We start from the raw sequence: 14,925 nt of genomic DNA on the forward strand, positions 1-14,925 counted from the left end.
CCCTCCCAGCTCAGAGCTACAACTCCTTAGGATCCTCCAGTCACAATGCTGGGTGGGTCCCATGGAGGAGTTAGAGCAAAGTGCCCCTTCTGAGAGTTGACTTCTGAGAAGAACAGACCTGAGAGAACAAAGTGCATCCCAGGGGAGAAAAGAGGCCTGAATGATTTTAAATTGGAGAAAAACCCCATATCCACCATCTAACAACCTTAGGGTTTGTGCATGTGTGGACTTCAGAACCTTAAGGTCAGATTTTCTGATAACAGCTGCTAGGTGAAGCTGAAGTCTACTGTGGGTGGGATTGTCCCAGGCAGGGAGGGGATCTGACTCTGCAGGCCTGGCCAGCTTCTTCATTCTCCTGAAACTAAGTGTTGGTCAGCTGTAAATCTGAAGTGAGAGTTGGTTTTTGTCAACTCAAATGGATGACATTTCAAGTCTCACACATTATGGGAGAGAGACACATATACCCACGGGTGATTTGAACTTACTTCTGTAGAAGTGACTGGGAGCCAACAGAGGGAAAACATTCTCACCTTTAGGATTCTGTCTGTATCAGAGACTACAGGGACTGGCTTCCTGGACAGACATGGCCAAGCAGACACACCGTGTAATGGGGAAAAACTGAGGTAAGAAATGTCCTGGGGACAGTGATTTCAGATTGTGCCTTTACCCAGGAATCTCTGTTGCCATTAAGGCAAGCGGCCTTGGGCCTGCTAACTTGTCACTATGTCAGGGTGTCTCTGCTCTTACACCTGCATCAGGACCGTCTTAGATGAAGGCTTCTCTTTAAAAAAAAAATGTATATAATGCAATGTTTCTCAAACTCTGGGCTACGACCACTCACAAAGAATGTATATCAGATACCTTGCACATTATGACTTATAAGAGTAGCAATATTAGTTATGAAGTAGTACTGAAATAATTTTATGGTGGGAGTCATCACAGCATGAAGCACTGTATTACAGGTGTGCAGCACTAGGAGTGTTGAGAAGCACGGCCATAGAATCTGACAGATGGGAGCAGACCAGAAAATATTCCTCCATTCACATAACAATTAAAACCCTAAATGCTCAGATCAAGAAAGAATATTAAAAGGGGTAAGGTATAAATATGCAGTAACAAATGAATTCAGACCTATCTGAATTACACCAGACTTCTCTCTTTTTTTTTTTTTTTTTTTTTTTATTAACTTGAGTATTTCTTATATACATTTCGAGTGTTATTCCCTTTCCCGGTTTCCGGGCAAACATCCTCCTCCCTCCTCCCATTCTTTATGGGTGTTCCCCTCCCCATCTTCCTCCCCTTGCCGCCCTCCCCCCAACAATCTAGTTCACTGGGGGTTCAGTCTTAGCAGGACCCAGGGCTACCCCTTCCACTGGTGCTCTTACTAGGATATTCATTGCTACCTATGAAGTCAGAGTCCAGGGTCAGTCCATGTATACTCTTTAGGTAGTGGCTTAGTCCCTGGAAGCTCTGGTTGCTTGGCATTCTTGTTCATAAGGGGTCTCGAGCCCCTTCAAGCTCTTCCAGTTCTTTCTCTGATTCCTTCAACGGGGGTCCTATTCTCAATTCAGTGGTTGCTGCTGGCATCCGCCTCTGTGTTTGCTGTATTCTGGCTGTGTCTCTCGGGAAAGATCTACATCCCGCTCCTGTCGGCCTGCACTTCTTTGCTTCATCCATCTTGTCTAATTGGATGGCTGTATATGTATGGGCCACATGTGGGGCAGGCTCTGAATGGGTGTTCCTTCTGTCTCTGTTTTAATCTTTGCCTCTCTATTCCCTGCCAAGGGTATTCTTGTTCCCCTTTTAAAGAAGGAGTGAAGCATTCACATTTTGATCATCCGTCTTGAGTTTCATTTGTTCTAGGCATCTAGGGTAATTCAAGCATTTGGGCTAATAGCCACTTATCAATGAGTGCATACCATGTATGTCTTTCTGTGATTGGGTTAGCTTACTCAGGATGATATTTTCCAGTTCCAACCATTTGCCTACGAATTTCATAAAGCCGTTGTTTTTGATAGCTGAGTAATATTCCATTGTGTAGATGTACCACATTTTCTGTATCCATTCCTCTGTTGAAGGGCATCTGGGTTCTTTCCAGCTTCTGGCTATTATAAATAAGGCTGCGATGAACATAGTGGAGCACGTGTCTTTTTTATATGTTGGGGCGTCTTTTGGGTGTATGCCCAAGAGAGGTATACCTGGATCCTCAGGTAGTTCAATGTCCAATTTTCTGAGAAACCTCCAACTGATTTCCAGAATGGTTGTACCAGTCTGCCTCCCACCAACAATGGAGGAGTGTTCCTCTTTCTCTGCATCCTCGCCAGCTTCTGCTGTCACCTGAGTTTTTGATCTTACCCATTCTCACTGGTGTGAGGTGAAATCTCAGGGTTGTTTTGATTTGCATTTCCCTTATGACTAAAGATGTTGAACATTTCTTTAGGTTTTTCTCAGCCATTCAGTATTCCTCAGCTGTGAATTCTTTGTTTAGCTCTGAACCCCATTTTTTAATAGGGTTATTTGTCTCCCTGCGGTCTAACTTCTTGAGTTCTTTGTATATTTTGGATATAAGGCCTCTATCTGTTGTAGGATTGGTAAAGATCTTTTCCCAATCTGTTGGTTGCCGTTTTGTCCTAACCACAGTGTCCTTTGTCTTACAGAAGCTTTGCAGTTTTATGAGATCCCATTTATTGATTATTGATCTTAGAGCATAAGCCATTGGTGTTTTGTTCAGGAAATTTTCTCCAGTGCCCATGTGTTCCAGATGCTTCCCTAGTTTTTCTTCTATTAGTTTGAGTGTATCTGGTTTGATGTGGAGGTCCTTGATCCACTTGGACTTAAGCTTTGTACAGGGTGATAAGCATGGATCGATCTGCATTCTTCTACATGTTGACCTCCAGTTGAACCACCACCATTTGCTAAAAATGCTATCTTTTTTCCATTTGATGGTTTTGGCTCCTTTGTCAAAAATCAAAGTGCCCATAAGTGTGTGGTTCATTTCTGGGTCTTCAATTCTGTTCCATTGTTCTATCTGTCTGTCTCTGTAACAATACCATGCAGTTTTTATCACTATTGCTCTGTAATACTGCTTGAGTTCAGGGATAGTGATTCCCCCTGAAGTCCTTTTATTGTTGAGGATAGTTTTAGCTATCCTGGGTATTTGCTATTCCAGATGAATTTGCAAATTGTTCTGTCTAACTCTTTGAAGAATTGGATTGGTATTTTGATGGGGATTGCATTGAATCTGTAGATCGCTTTTGGTAAAATGGCCATTTTTACTATATTAATCCTGCCAATCCATGTGCATGGGAGATCTTTCCATCTTCTGAGGATTTCTTCAATTTCTTTCTTCAGAGTCTTGAAGTTCTTATTGTACAAATCTTTTACTTGCTTGGTTAAAGTCACACCGAGGTACTTTATATTATTTTGGTCTATTATGAAGGGTGTCGTTTCCCTAATTTCTTTCTCGGCTTGTTTCTCTTTTGTGTAGAGGAAGGCTACTGATTTATTTGAGTTAATTTTATACCCAGCCACTTTGCTGAAGTTGTTTATCAGCTTTAGTAGTTCTCTGGTGGAACTTTTGGGATTACATAAATATACTATCATATCATCTGCAAATAGTGATATTTTGACTTCCTCTTTTCCGATCCGTATCCCCTTGACCTCCTTTTGTTGTCTGATTGCTCTGGCTAAAACTTCAAGAACTATATTGAATAAGTAGGGAGAGAGTGGGCAGCCTTGTCTAGTCCCTGATTTTAGTGGGATTGCTTCAAGTTTCTCTCCATTTAGTTTAATGTTAACAACTGGTTTGCTGTATATGGCTTTTACTATGTTTAGGTATGGGCCTTGAATTCCTATTCTTTCCAGGACTTTTATCATGAAGGGGTGTTGAATTTTGTCAAATGCTTTCTCAACATCTAATGAAATGATCATGTGGTTTTGTTCTTTCAGTTTGTTTATATAATGGATCATGTTGATGGTTTTCCATATATTAAACCATCCCTGCATGCCTGGGATGAAGCCTACTTGATCATGGTGGATGATTGTTTTGATGTGCTCTTGGATTCAGTTTGCCAGAATTTTATTGAGTATTTTTGCGTCGATATTCATAAGGGAAATTGGTCTGAAGTTCTCTTTCTTTGTTGTGTCTTTGTGTGGTTTAGGTATAAGAGTAATTGTGGCTTCGTAGAAGGTATTCGGAAGTGATCCATCTGTTTCAATTTTGTGGAATAGTTTGGATAATATTGGTATGAGGTCTTCTATGAAGGTTTGATAGAATTCTGCACTAAACCCGTCTGGACCTGGGATCTTTTTGGTTGGGAGAACTTTAATGACTGCTTCTATTTCCTTAGGAGTTATGGGGTTGTTTAACTGGTTTATCTGTTCCTGATTTAACTTCGGTACCTGGTATCTGTCTAGGAAATTGTCCATTTCCTGTAGATTTTCAAGTTTTGTTGAATATAGGTTTTTATAGTAAGATCTGATGATTTTTTGAATTTCCTCTGAATCTGTTGTTATGTCTCCCTTTTCATTTCTGATTTTGTTAATTTGGATGCATTCTCTGTGTCCTCTCGTTAGTCTGGCTAAGGGTTTATCTATCTTTTTGATTTTCTCAAAGAACCAACTTTTGGTTCTGTTGATTCTTTCTATGGTCCTTTTTGTTTCTACTTGGCTGATTTCTGCTCTGAGTTTGATTATTTCCTGCCTTCTACTCCTCCTGGGTGTATTTGCTTCTTTTTGTTCTAGAGCTTTTAGGTGTGCTGTCAAGCTGCTGACATATGCTCTTTCCTGTTTCTTTCTGCAGGCACCCAGCGCTATGAGTTTTCCTCTTAGCACAGCTTTCATATTTCCCATAAGTTTGGGTATGTTGTACCTTCATTTACACTAAATTCTAAAAAAGTTTTTAATTTCTTTCTTTATTTCTTCCTTGACCAGGTTATCATTGAGTAGAGCATTGTTCAATTTCCACGTATATGTGGGCATTCTTCCTTGATTGTTATTGAAGAACAGTTTTAGGCCGTGGTGGTCCGATAGCACGCATGGGATTATTTCTATCTTTCTGTACCTGTTGAGGCCCGTTTTTTGACCAATTATATGGTCAATTTTGGAGAAAGTACCATGAGGAGCTGAGAAGAAGGTATATCCTTTTGCTTTAGGATAGAATGTTCTATAAATATCCGTTAAGTCCATTTGGCTCATGACTTCTCTTAGTCTGTCTACATCTCTGTTTAATTTCTGTTTCCATGATCTGTCCATTGATGAGAGTGGGGTGTTGAAATCTCCCACTATTATTGTGTGAGGTGCAATGTGTGTTTTGAGCTTTAGTAAGGTTTGTTTTACATATGTAGGTGCCCTTGTATTTGGGGCATAGATATTTAGGATTGAGAGTTCATCTTGGTGGATTTTTCCTTTGATGAATATGAAGTGTCCTTCCTTATATTTTTTGATGACTTTTAATTGAAAATTGATTTTATTTGATATTAGAATGGCTACTCCAGCTTGCTTCTTCTGACCATTTGCTTGGAAAATTGTTTTCCAGCCTTTCACTCTGAGGTAATGTCTGTCTTTGTCTCTGAGGTGTGTTTCCTGTAGGCAGCAGAATGCAGGGTCCTCGTTGCGTATCCAGTTTGTTAATCTATGTCTTTTTATTGGGGAGTTGAGGCCATTGATGTTGAGAGATATTAAGGAATAGTGATTATTGCTTCCCGTTATATTCATATTTGGATGTGAGGTTATGTTTGTGTGCTTTCATTCTCTTTGTTTGTTGCCAAGACAATTAGTTTCTTGCTTATTCTAGGGTATAGCTTGCCTCCTTATGTTGGGCTTTACCATTTATTATCCTTTGTAGTGCTGGATTTGTAGAAAGATATTGTGTAAATTCGGTTTTGTCATGGAATATCTTGGTTTCTACATCTATGTTAATTGAGAGTTTTGCAGGATACAGTAACCTGGGCTGGCATTTGTGTTCTCTTAGGGTCTGTATGACATCAGTCCAGGATCTTCTGGCCTTCATAGTTTCTGGCGAGAAGTCTGGTGTGATTCTCATAGGTCTGCCTTTATATGTTACTTGACCTTTTTCCCTTACTGCTTTTAATATTCTTTCTTTATTTTGTGCATTTGGTGTTTTGACTATTATGTGACGGGAGGTGTTTCTTTTCTGGTCCAATCTATTTGGAGTTCTGTAGGCTTCTTGTATCCCTATGGGTGTCTCTTTTTTTAGGTTAGGGAAGTTTTCTTCTATGATTTTGTTGAAGATATTTACTGGTCCTTTGAGCTGGGAGTATTCACTCTCTTCTATACCTATTATCCTTAGGTTTGATCTTCTCATTGAGTCCTGGATTTCCTGTATGTTTTGGACCAGTAGCTTTTTCCGCTTTACATTATCTTTGACAGTTGAGTCAATTATTTCTAAAAATATGGAACGCTTCACGAATTTGCGTGTCATCCTTGCGCAGGGGCCATGCTAATCTTCTCTGTATCGTTCCAATTTTATTATATGTGCTGCCGAAGCGAGCACCAGGATAGACATTCTTTATCAGCAGGTCTCAGGGTAGAACTGGATATGTGACCCTGTTCTACAGCACTGTCCAGAGTGGTAAATGCAGCTTCTGAAGAGGAATGCAGGCCTGGCCTCTAGACCTCCACCTTCCAGGCCTGTCTGGAGAGCCTGATGCCCTGGCAAAAGAGACTCCTTCTCTCCAGAGGAGCACTGCAGTCAAATGACATATCAGTGATGAAAACTATCAGTCCCCAAAGGCATGCCACTGAGCAGAGATAGCCTCAGTCATGCACCTCTGCCCATCCCCAGTTCCTCGTGTCAATAACTCAACCCTTTCATGAACTAGATGGCAATACTTGAGGCAGGATGATCAGTAGTTTACTGGCCAATCTGGGCTCTATGAGACGCTCTCCCTGAAATCAGAGCCAGCAGGAAATTCAGTATGAAAGATCGTTGTAGCCAAGCTCAACAACCCGGTTCAGAGCCTGGGACCCCACACGGTAGGATAAAGTGACTCCCATGCTTTTTCCTCTACCTTCAACACTCATGCTTTGGAATGCACACCCCTACAATGAGATCAATACACATGGAATAAAAATTAAACAGAAAAATTAATGAAGACAATGCAGACAATGTTTTAAAGGATCCTGGGAGTCCTCACTCTGCACTTCCCTTTCCTTTGCCTTGGGAACATCACCTGCACCAGAGGCTGAGACTTCCTGAAAGAGAGAGAGGAGAGATGCACTGTTCATTCCGCTGGAGCTGTGCAAAGACCAGAGCCACCTGTCTTTTCCTGATAGTGGGAGCTGGGCCCAAGTGTGGGCTGCTCCTAATAGAGGAACCACAAGAAGAGGACCACCTTCCTCAAACCTTCCTGGAAGTCAGAGTACGGGCTATGGACTTCCCTCAATCCTCAGAGGACTCTCTTTCAGCGATGGCTCAGAGCCTCTTAGGACAGAGAGGGACCAGAGCTTCCCCCCAAAGCAAGATTCCGGTCTTATCTGACAGGTATGAGGGCTTAGGGATGGGACAGTGGATGTGACAAGTTTACATGTAGCACAGGGGCTAGGTTAATAAAGAAATCAAAGAGGAAAGAAACCTGGAAGATTCCTCATCTGTTCTTTTTTGCTCTATTCGTAGGGATGAGGTGGCAGTGTGGGGTAGAGGACTAGGACACAGCACAGCCTTCTCTGCTCATGGTGAACTTTCTAGGCTGCCTGGTCACTGTGACCAGCATCTTTTCAACTGTGCCATTCTACTACCAAGGCTGACACAACTGGTGCACCATGTAGCAATAGGACTGTACTGACTTAGGCACATTTGGAATCACACAATGATCATGTGTCACAGATGGGTTTCTTTTTTTAGAAAAGGATTAAAACAAAAACTATTTATTTTGTCCATATGAGTGAGTACACTGTCCCTGTTTTCAGACACAACAGTAGAGGGTAGAAGATGAGATTAGAAATGGTTATATGACAAAGTGTGGTTGCTGGGAATTGAACTCAGATCCTCTGGAAGAGCAGTCAGTGGTCTTAACCACTGAGCCATCCCTCCAGCCCCAGTATATTGTATTTTCAATGTTGTTTGTTTTATATCTTTACTCACGTATGTCTGTATGGCGTTCTGTGAGTACAGGTACTCATGTGCTTGTGTAAAGGTCAGGGACAACCTGAGCACAGATCCTCACCTTCTACCTCTCCTCCATGGCTGTGTATGCTAGGCTAGCCCTTCCCCTAATCCTAGAGACTGTCCACTTTAGGCTCCTGTCTCCCTGTGGGAAGGGCTGGATGACAGACTCTACTGCATCCAGGTTTATGTGGCTTCTAGGGACCTAAACTGTTGTTGGGTTTGTTCAGCATGAAAATAAACACCATTTTCACAGCCCAGGCTGGGCCAGGCAGCGCACGGGTCTTTGCTGCTCTTCCAGAAGACTTGAGTTCAGTCTCCAGCACCCGGGTCAGGTGGCTCACAACCACCTGAGACTCCAGGTCCAGGGACTTCCAAGCTCTTCTGGATAAACCTACATGGCAAAAGCAGGGCTGGGAGCTGGAGGCTTCTGGTGTTGGCTTCTCCATGCAGTAGGGGGCAAATCATGGGCATGTGAGGTAACATGGAACCCTGTAATTCTACAAAGTCCAGAAGCTCCTGATTTCCCTCATGGTGCCCTAGAGCCTGTCCACCACACATGGAGGCTTCAGGAACATGGCCTTTTCCTGACCTGTGTGGACTCTGCATCCTCACTCTCTACCCCCTGCTTTTCGGGGTTGGAAGTCTCAGGTGTAGGAGGCGCCTACCATAGGCCTCTTCTCTCAGCATTTCAGCATTTTACCCACTTGACCTTCACCGAGCATCCTTTGCTCTACACAGTTACCTCAGCCTGTGACCCTTATCCTCCAGACTCTTGTGAAGCAAACACCCATGGGTGTGCAGCTCTCATAGTTAGCCAGGCTAAAGGGTAAGGCAGCAAATCCTTCATGAACTCTACAGCTCCTGAGGCCTAGGAAAATGTCTATACCGGGGCTAAATTCATGCTGCCCTGTAAGACTACATTTTTCCTTTAAACAGAAGGATGTGTGGTGGTGGTGGCACAGGCCTTTGATCCTAACACTTGGGAGGCAGAGGCAGACAGATTTCTGAATTCAAGGCAGCTTCCTCTACAGAGCTAATTCCAGGTCAGCTACACAAAAAACAACACTGTCTCCAAGAGTAAAACAAAAAGAGAAAGAGAGAAAGAAAGAAAGAAGGAAAGAAAGAAAGAAAGAAAGAAAGAAAGAAAGAAAGAAAGAAGTGAAAGAAAGAAAGGAAGGAAGGATTCATGTTTTGTATACAATGAGATGCCTGCCTGTCTATACCTGAACCACCATGTTAACTATAACTCTTGTCACATCTGTATTAATTCAAATACTGAAGGCCAAATGGTTAAATCTTAATGACTATACAATTGGGGGGTGGTGCTGAAGAGATGGTTGGTTTAGTGGCTAAGAGCATAAGACCAAGGTTCAGTTCCCAGTGTCCACATGGTGGCTCCTATTAACCTGTAATTGCAATTCTAGGGAATCAGTCTGTACTTCACGGGCACCACACATACCACATGGTGCACAAGCATTTATTAGGTGAAACACTCAGGCCCATAAAAATAAGTAAATAAAATATATGGTTAACAGACACTGTGATTCAGGAAGTTCTTAGTGACTTTGGTTATCATTTCTCTCTCCCAGAGACCTGTCTTCCTCATGCTCAGCCTCCCTGGCTTCTAGGACATTTCCTAGCTCTATGGAGCATGAAGTACTCAACACCATAAGCCAAGCATTGCAAAGCCATCTGCACCTTCACTGCTACACCTTCTCCATGGCTGTGTCTAAAGGGAGAGACTTGGAATCTCACAGATGCAAGGCCAAACCTGTTGGGCTATGTGAGCCCAGCCACCCAATAGTCAGATCTACTCCTGTCCTTGGCTATGGCATGAGGCTCTTAAGACAAATTAATCTGAAGGATCTCAACAGCTATGCTGTTAGACCTCTCATTGCTCTGCCCGACCTACAAGCTCCTTTACTGGCTCAAATTCACACCTGAACTCCTCTCCTGCCTCAGCCACCATCAGCTCTTCTACTCCTCTCCACCTGTGCTCTGTATAATCCACACTAAGGTGGACGTTAACCTCTTGTGGACCTCCAGATGTATGCTTGTGATTACTCTTCATTGGCTGTTTTGTATAGGTAGGCAGGTTCTTCTAGTCTCATGCAGAACACTGCTCACACATTTTGGATCTTACAACACCCTCTTGATTGAGAATCCTGACTAATGACTGACTGAGCCTTCCATCCCTGAAGCCACCCTCTGTGTCCCAGTACAAGATGAGAATCCCCACCCTAACCCCTGGTGTCCACTTTCATCTCAGAAGCTAGACTCTGCACTGCCCATTACCTTTTGGTTCTCTGCCTCTAATTCTGTTAAATAGTTCCTCTCTTCTTTAAAACAAATTCATTTTGTTGTTTATTTTTTGAGACAGGGTTTCTCTGTTTGGCCCTGGCTATTCTGACAGGCTCTCTGTAGATCAGACTTGTCAGGAAACCAGATATCTGCCTGCCTCGGCCTCTTAAGCACTGGGATTACTGGATTGTGCCAGCATGTTTAATTAAAAATTAATTAGTGGCAGTGCATGTTGGCGCATGCCTTTAATTCCATCCGTTGGGAGGTAGAGGCATTGTGAGTTCCAGGACAGCCAGGGCTATAAATTAACACCTTGTCTCAAAGAAAACAAGCCAAAAATGAAACAAAAATGTTGCAATATGGTCTTAGGTATGTAACTGAGTCTGTTCTTGAACTCTGAATCCTCCCACTTTCACTCAGGTGCTAATCAGCAGGCTTCTGTCTTGACTTTCACTGAGCACTCAGGGCTGCCAGGACTGTTACCTCTCCCAGTGTAACTCCTGACTCTCTCATCAGCATCATCACAAAACTCCTGCTAAGAATTAAGGAAACCTGAATTCTAAGGAACAGTCAGAGCTCCAGTATTTCCAAAGCTCATTCTAATACAGATGGATCCTATGCTACAGAAAATGGTCATAGCTGGAGGTCTTAATTCCAGGACTTGGGACAGAGGGGTTGGAGGATCTTGAATTCAAGGTTATTTTTATGTTACAGTGTTGCTCAAAGCGAGTTGGGCTGCTACAAGATACCCTGTCTCAAAACTATACCAAACACAGCTAAAATGAAACAGAGGAGTTTGAGTGGGCACAGATGGGAAAGCTCAGCACTTTATGGCTAAGCCACCTGCTGCCAGCACCAAAGTCCATGCACAGCCCCAATTCTGAGCTGTGTCTGGGACCCCACTTAGGAGCACGCACCAAAGTAGCTCAGATCCAGGGCTTTTGGTCTAAGAGGAATTCAGGCAGTCACACTTTGGATGCCAGTTCTCCAGCTCAACTGCCTGTCAGCCCAGGATCTGGTCTTAGTCATGGCTTGGCATCCCTAAATTCCTCCCAGCTGTGCTCTGAACTCACCCTGTGCCCCGTTCTGATGAATCTGCCATTCTCCATGGGAGTAGCCTCAAGAAGTCCCTCACATCTGAAGCACCACTCTGAGTACACTAAATACTGCAGGGAAGGGGCGTGGTCAGCAGAGCACCCACCCCTTTCAGCTGTAGAACATTTAGCTCTAGAGTGAGCACTGCTGTGCATTGTGGAACTTAAGCAGTATTCCAGCCTTGGCCTGGGAAGAGCCGTTGACACCCACACTTTCTGGGGTGACATTGTCTCCTGAGGATAGAGTCAAGTCAGGAGTGGCAACTGATGTTCACGAGAGACAAACTTTCTTCACCACCTGCCCATGCTGGCCCTAGGATCTGGGCTTTTTGGGTGACATGAGTGCTGAGCCCCCCAGGTAGATGGGTTTTCAGGGGTCAGGTGGTTATTGTCACCAAAGGTATCCACAAGGATAAGTCATACTGTACTAATTCCCATATTAGATCCCTTCTCATGGGTCACAGAGGTCGTGCTGGGTCCTAAATGTGGACCCAGGTTCCTGGCACTTTTGAAGAGACTGGTCAGGGCGCAGGCTTCAGGACATTTTGTTTGAATTATTTTGGGGGATTTTATTTTTACTGTTGGGGGCAAACCTAGGGCTGCCATGTGGTGGGAAAAGGCTTTGCCACAGCTGTAGATCATCCTTAATTATAAACTCCTAAATTCTCCCAATCCTGGAACTTTCTAGGTCCCTCACATGATGCAACCTTTGGGGGATTCCTCACATAGAATCATGGGGTGGATTGCATCCCAAAGAGAGACAGTGGGAAATGTTCCCCAGTGTCTGCCTGTGGCTGTGGTGATGAGAGTGGATGTAGTGACCAGTGGATGGCAGGGCCCATGTGAAACCCTTTTGGTTTCCACTTGAGTGGAATCTTCACCATGCCTTTTTTTTTTCTTGAAACACAGGTGGGCCTGGAACTTACAGTCTTCCATCACTCTGACTCAGTTTCCCATGACTGGGATCACAGGCTTAAATTACTATGCCCATCTTTCTTTTTTTGTATTTATAAATCTTCTAAAACCCAGAAGGATCTAGAATTTAAAATTTTGCGATCCAAGGCATTTCCAACAGGGGATTCTTGACCTAGGAGTGTCCAGACCAATGTTTATTGTGTGGCTACTTCATTCCTATAACAGCTTATTTTTGAAAAAGAGTTCCAAGGTGTGATGTCACTGGGCATCAGGCAGTGTCCCAAATAGCAGCACTGACTCAGGTTGTAATTTAGGCTGGAGAAACTTACTAGGACCCTTGTAATCCTAGCACCCTGGGGCCTCACATGTCCTTAGTCTGATCTAGTGATGAATCAACTGCTCTTGAGGGTGGATTGGAATTCTAGTCACTGTGAGGCAGGAGCATTAGTATCCTACAGCCACCCTGGGCTCCATAGGAAGACCCTGTTTCAATGGTAAAAGGGGTCACCTGCGAGTTCTTACTGTCTTCCCTGAGGCCTTCCTGCTGGAGTTAGAATAGCTGTCTCACCAAGTTGAAGTAGAGGGCAGAATGTTGGTGCCTTCTATAATGAGGAATAGTAACAGATAGTCTATGGAAATTCTAGAAAGTTCTACAGGTATTTATGTCCTGTGCATGGGAATTGCTGGCTTCCCTGTGTCCTTTGCCTTTAATTTGCAGTCCATGGGGCACCTGGGAATGTCCCCAAACCAGGCTGCACACAGGACTTGTCCCATGATTCTCACTTGCACCCAGTGCCTGCCTGATTGTCATAAGTCTGACAGAGCCACTGTATGCTCTCCTGACACCTGCAGAGAGCACTATATGCGATCCTACCATCCCCACACTGCCCATCAGTTTCTACAATGTCCCTATATGGCACTGAGATGATCTAAGCTGCTTCCGGCCTATGTGCTGCATCAGAATCTGACCATTCCTAATTTCCTCCTCTCTCACCCACACTAGAAGCCCTGTACCCACACTAGCCCCAGCTGGCCTGTTGCCTACTGACATCTCATGGACTCTGCCCCAATCCCCTGCCCTGCCCTGCCCTGCCCCGCCCTGCCCCACCCCAATGCCCTGCCCTGCCCTGCTGTGCCCTGCCCCAAACCCCTGCCCTGCCCCAATGCCCTGCCCTGCCCTGCCCCAATGCCCTGCCCTGCCCTGCCCTGCCCCAATCCCCTGGCCTGCCCTGCCCTGCCCTGCCCTGCCCTCACTCAGCTGACAATGTGGACATCTCAAGACAGTCACTGGACAATGGCTGACACACTTGTCTGAAGACTGGAAATGTTTCTCGATCTTGGAGAGGAAAGAAGGACCCTCCAACTACACTGAACTCTAAGGAAGTTTATTGAGGTGAGGGATGACAGGGACTGTTTTGTCTCATGTCACACATGTCAGTAGAAAATATCCTAGGTATTGGATGGCGCTGTTAGCATTTACAGAACAAAGCACATAGTGTTGGGAAGGATAATAAATTATGAGTAGGATTAGAAAACCCCAAGCCTCTTCCAGGTTCTAGGAGAGCAAAAAATACCACCAAACACAGCATTAATGTGATAGGTTGGTTAAATCTAGTTACTAGATTCTAGTGTGATGCCTATGACCCTTTGTGTGTCATGCTCAGCTTATAATGACTAGAGGACCTAAGCCTGAGAGTCACCAATGCCTCTCCCTTGCTTCTCCAGCTGCTGAGCATTGAAAAGCCCTAATGAGACAGCATCTGTTTGCAGGCATACTGGATTATTCTTCTTCACTTAATCTCTCCCAGTCACCTCCACTCTCAGTAAGTCAGTTTAATTCCATAAATTGGAAATGAGTCACGTGGAAAATATACTTTCTCAATAAAATCACAGATTTCAAGGTAAAAGGTGAAACATGAACTATCCCACCTAACTTCTGGGCTTGCACAGACCTGCTCTGGAAAAGAAACATGTGGTCACAGCTGCAGTCTGGATTCAATATGGATGCTCTTGAGGTCCTCCCTAAGCTGCATAGATTGAGATAATTATCTTGCTTTCTATCAAAAGAATTCATTATGCCAAGTTGGCCTGTAGAAGGAGGCTAGTCTCTTCTGTATTTTATCAGATGTGCTTAATGTACATAATCATCGATAGTAAGTGAAAGATCTGTTTGGAATTGAAACTGAGTGGTGCTGGAGGATGATCCTGAATGCACAATGAGCAGTGGAGGCACCAGAGCCCGGTGTGGATGCCTAGCAGGCTACCACATTGAGCAGGCACCCCTCAACCACCTGTACATACACATCTCCTGAGATCTCTCTCCTTAATTGAAGGTGATCATATCCATCTAGTATAGCACATGCCCTGGAAGGACAAAAGCTACCTACAGGAGCTGTGGTGATGACTCACAGGTTAGAGCATCTGCTCCTCTCTCAGAAGAACCACATGGTCCCTAACAATCATCTACAATGGGGAATGCTATTCCCT

At 44.0% G+C, this 14,925-nt stretch overlaps 1 non-coding gene across 1 annotated transcript; it reads right to left on the reverse strand.

Moving 5' to 3' along the window:
• Window positions 1–6,407: 6,407 nt before the first annotated feature.
• Window positions 6,408–6,514, reverse strand: LOC134483704 (U6 spliceosomal RNA). Its single transcript, XR_010060588.1, has one exon. It is a non-coding gene; the product is annotated as a U6 spliceosomal RNA (small nuclear RNA).
• Between the last annotated feature and the right edge of the window lie 8,411 nt (window positions 6,515–14,925).

This window comes from Rattus norvegicus, chromosome 19 (genome assembly GCF_036323735.1).
Source record: "Rattus norvegicus strain BN/NHsdMcwi chromosome 19, GRCr8, whole genome shotgun sequence".
Classification (NCBI taxonomy): Eukaryota; Metazoa; Chordata; class Mammalia; order Rodentia; family Muridae; genus Rattus; species Rattus norvegicus.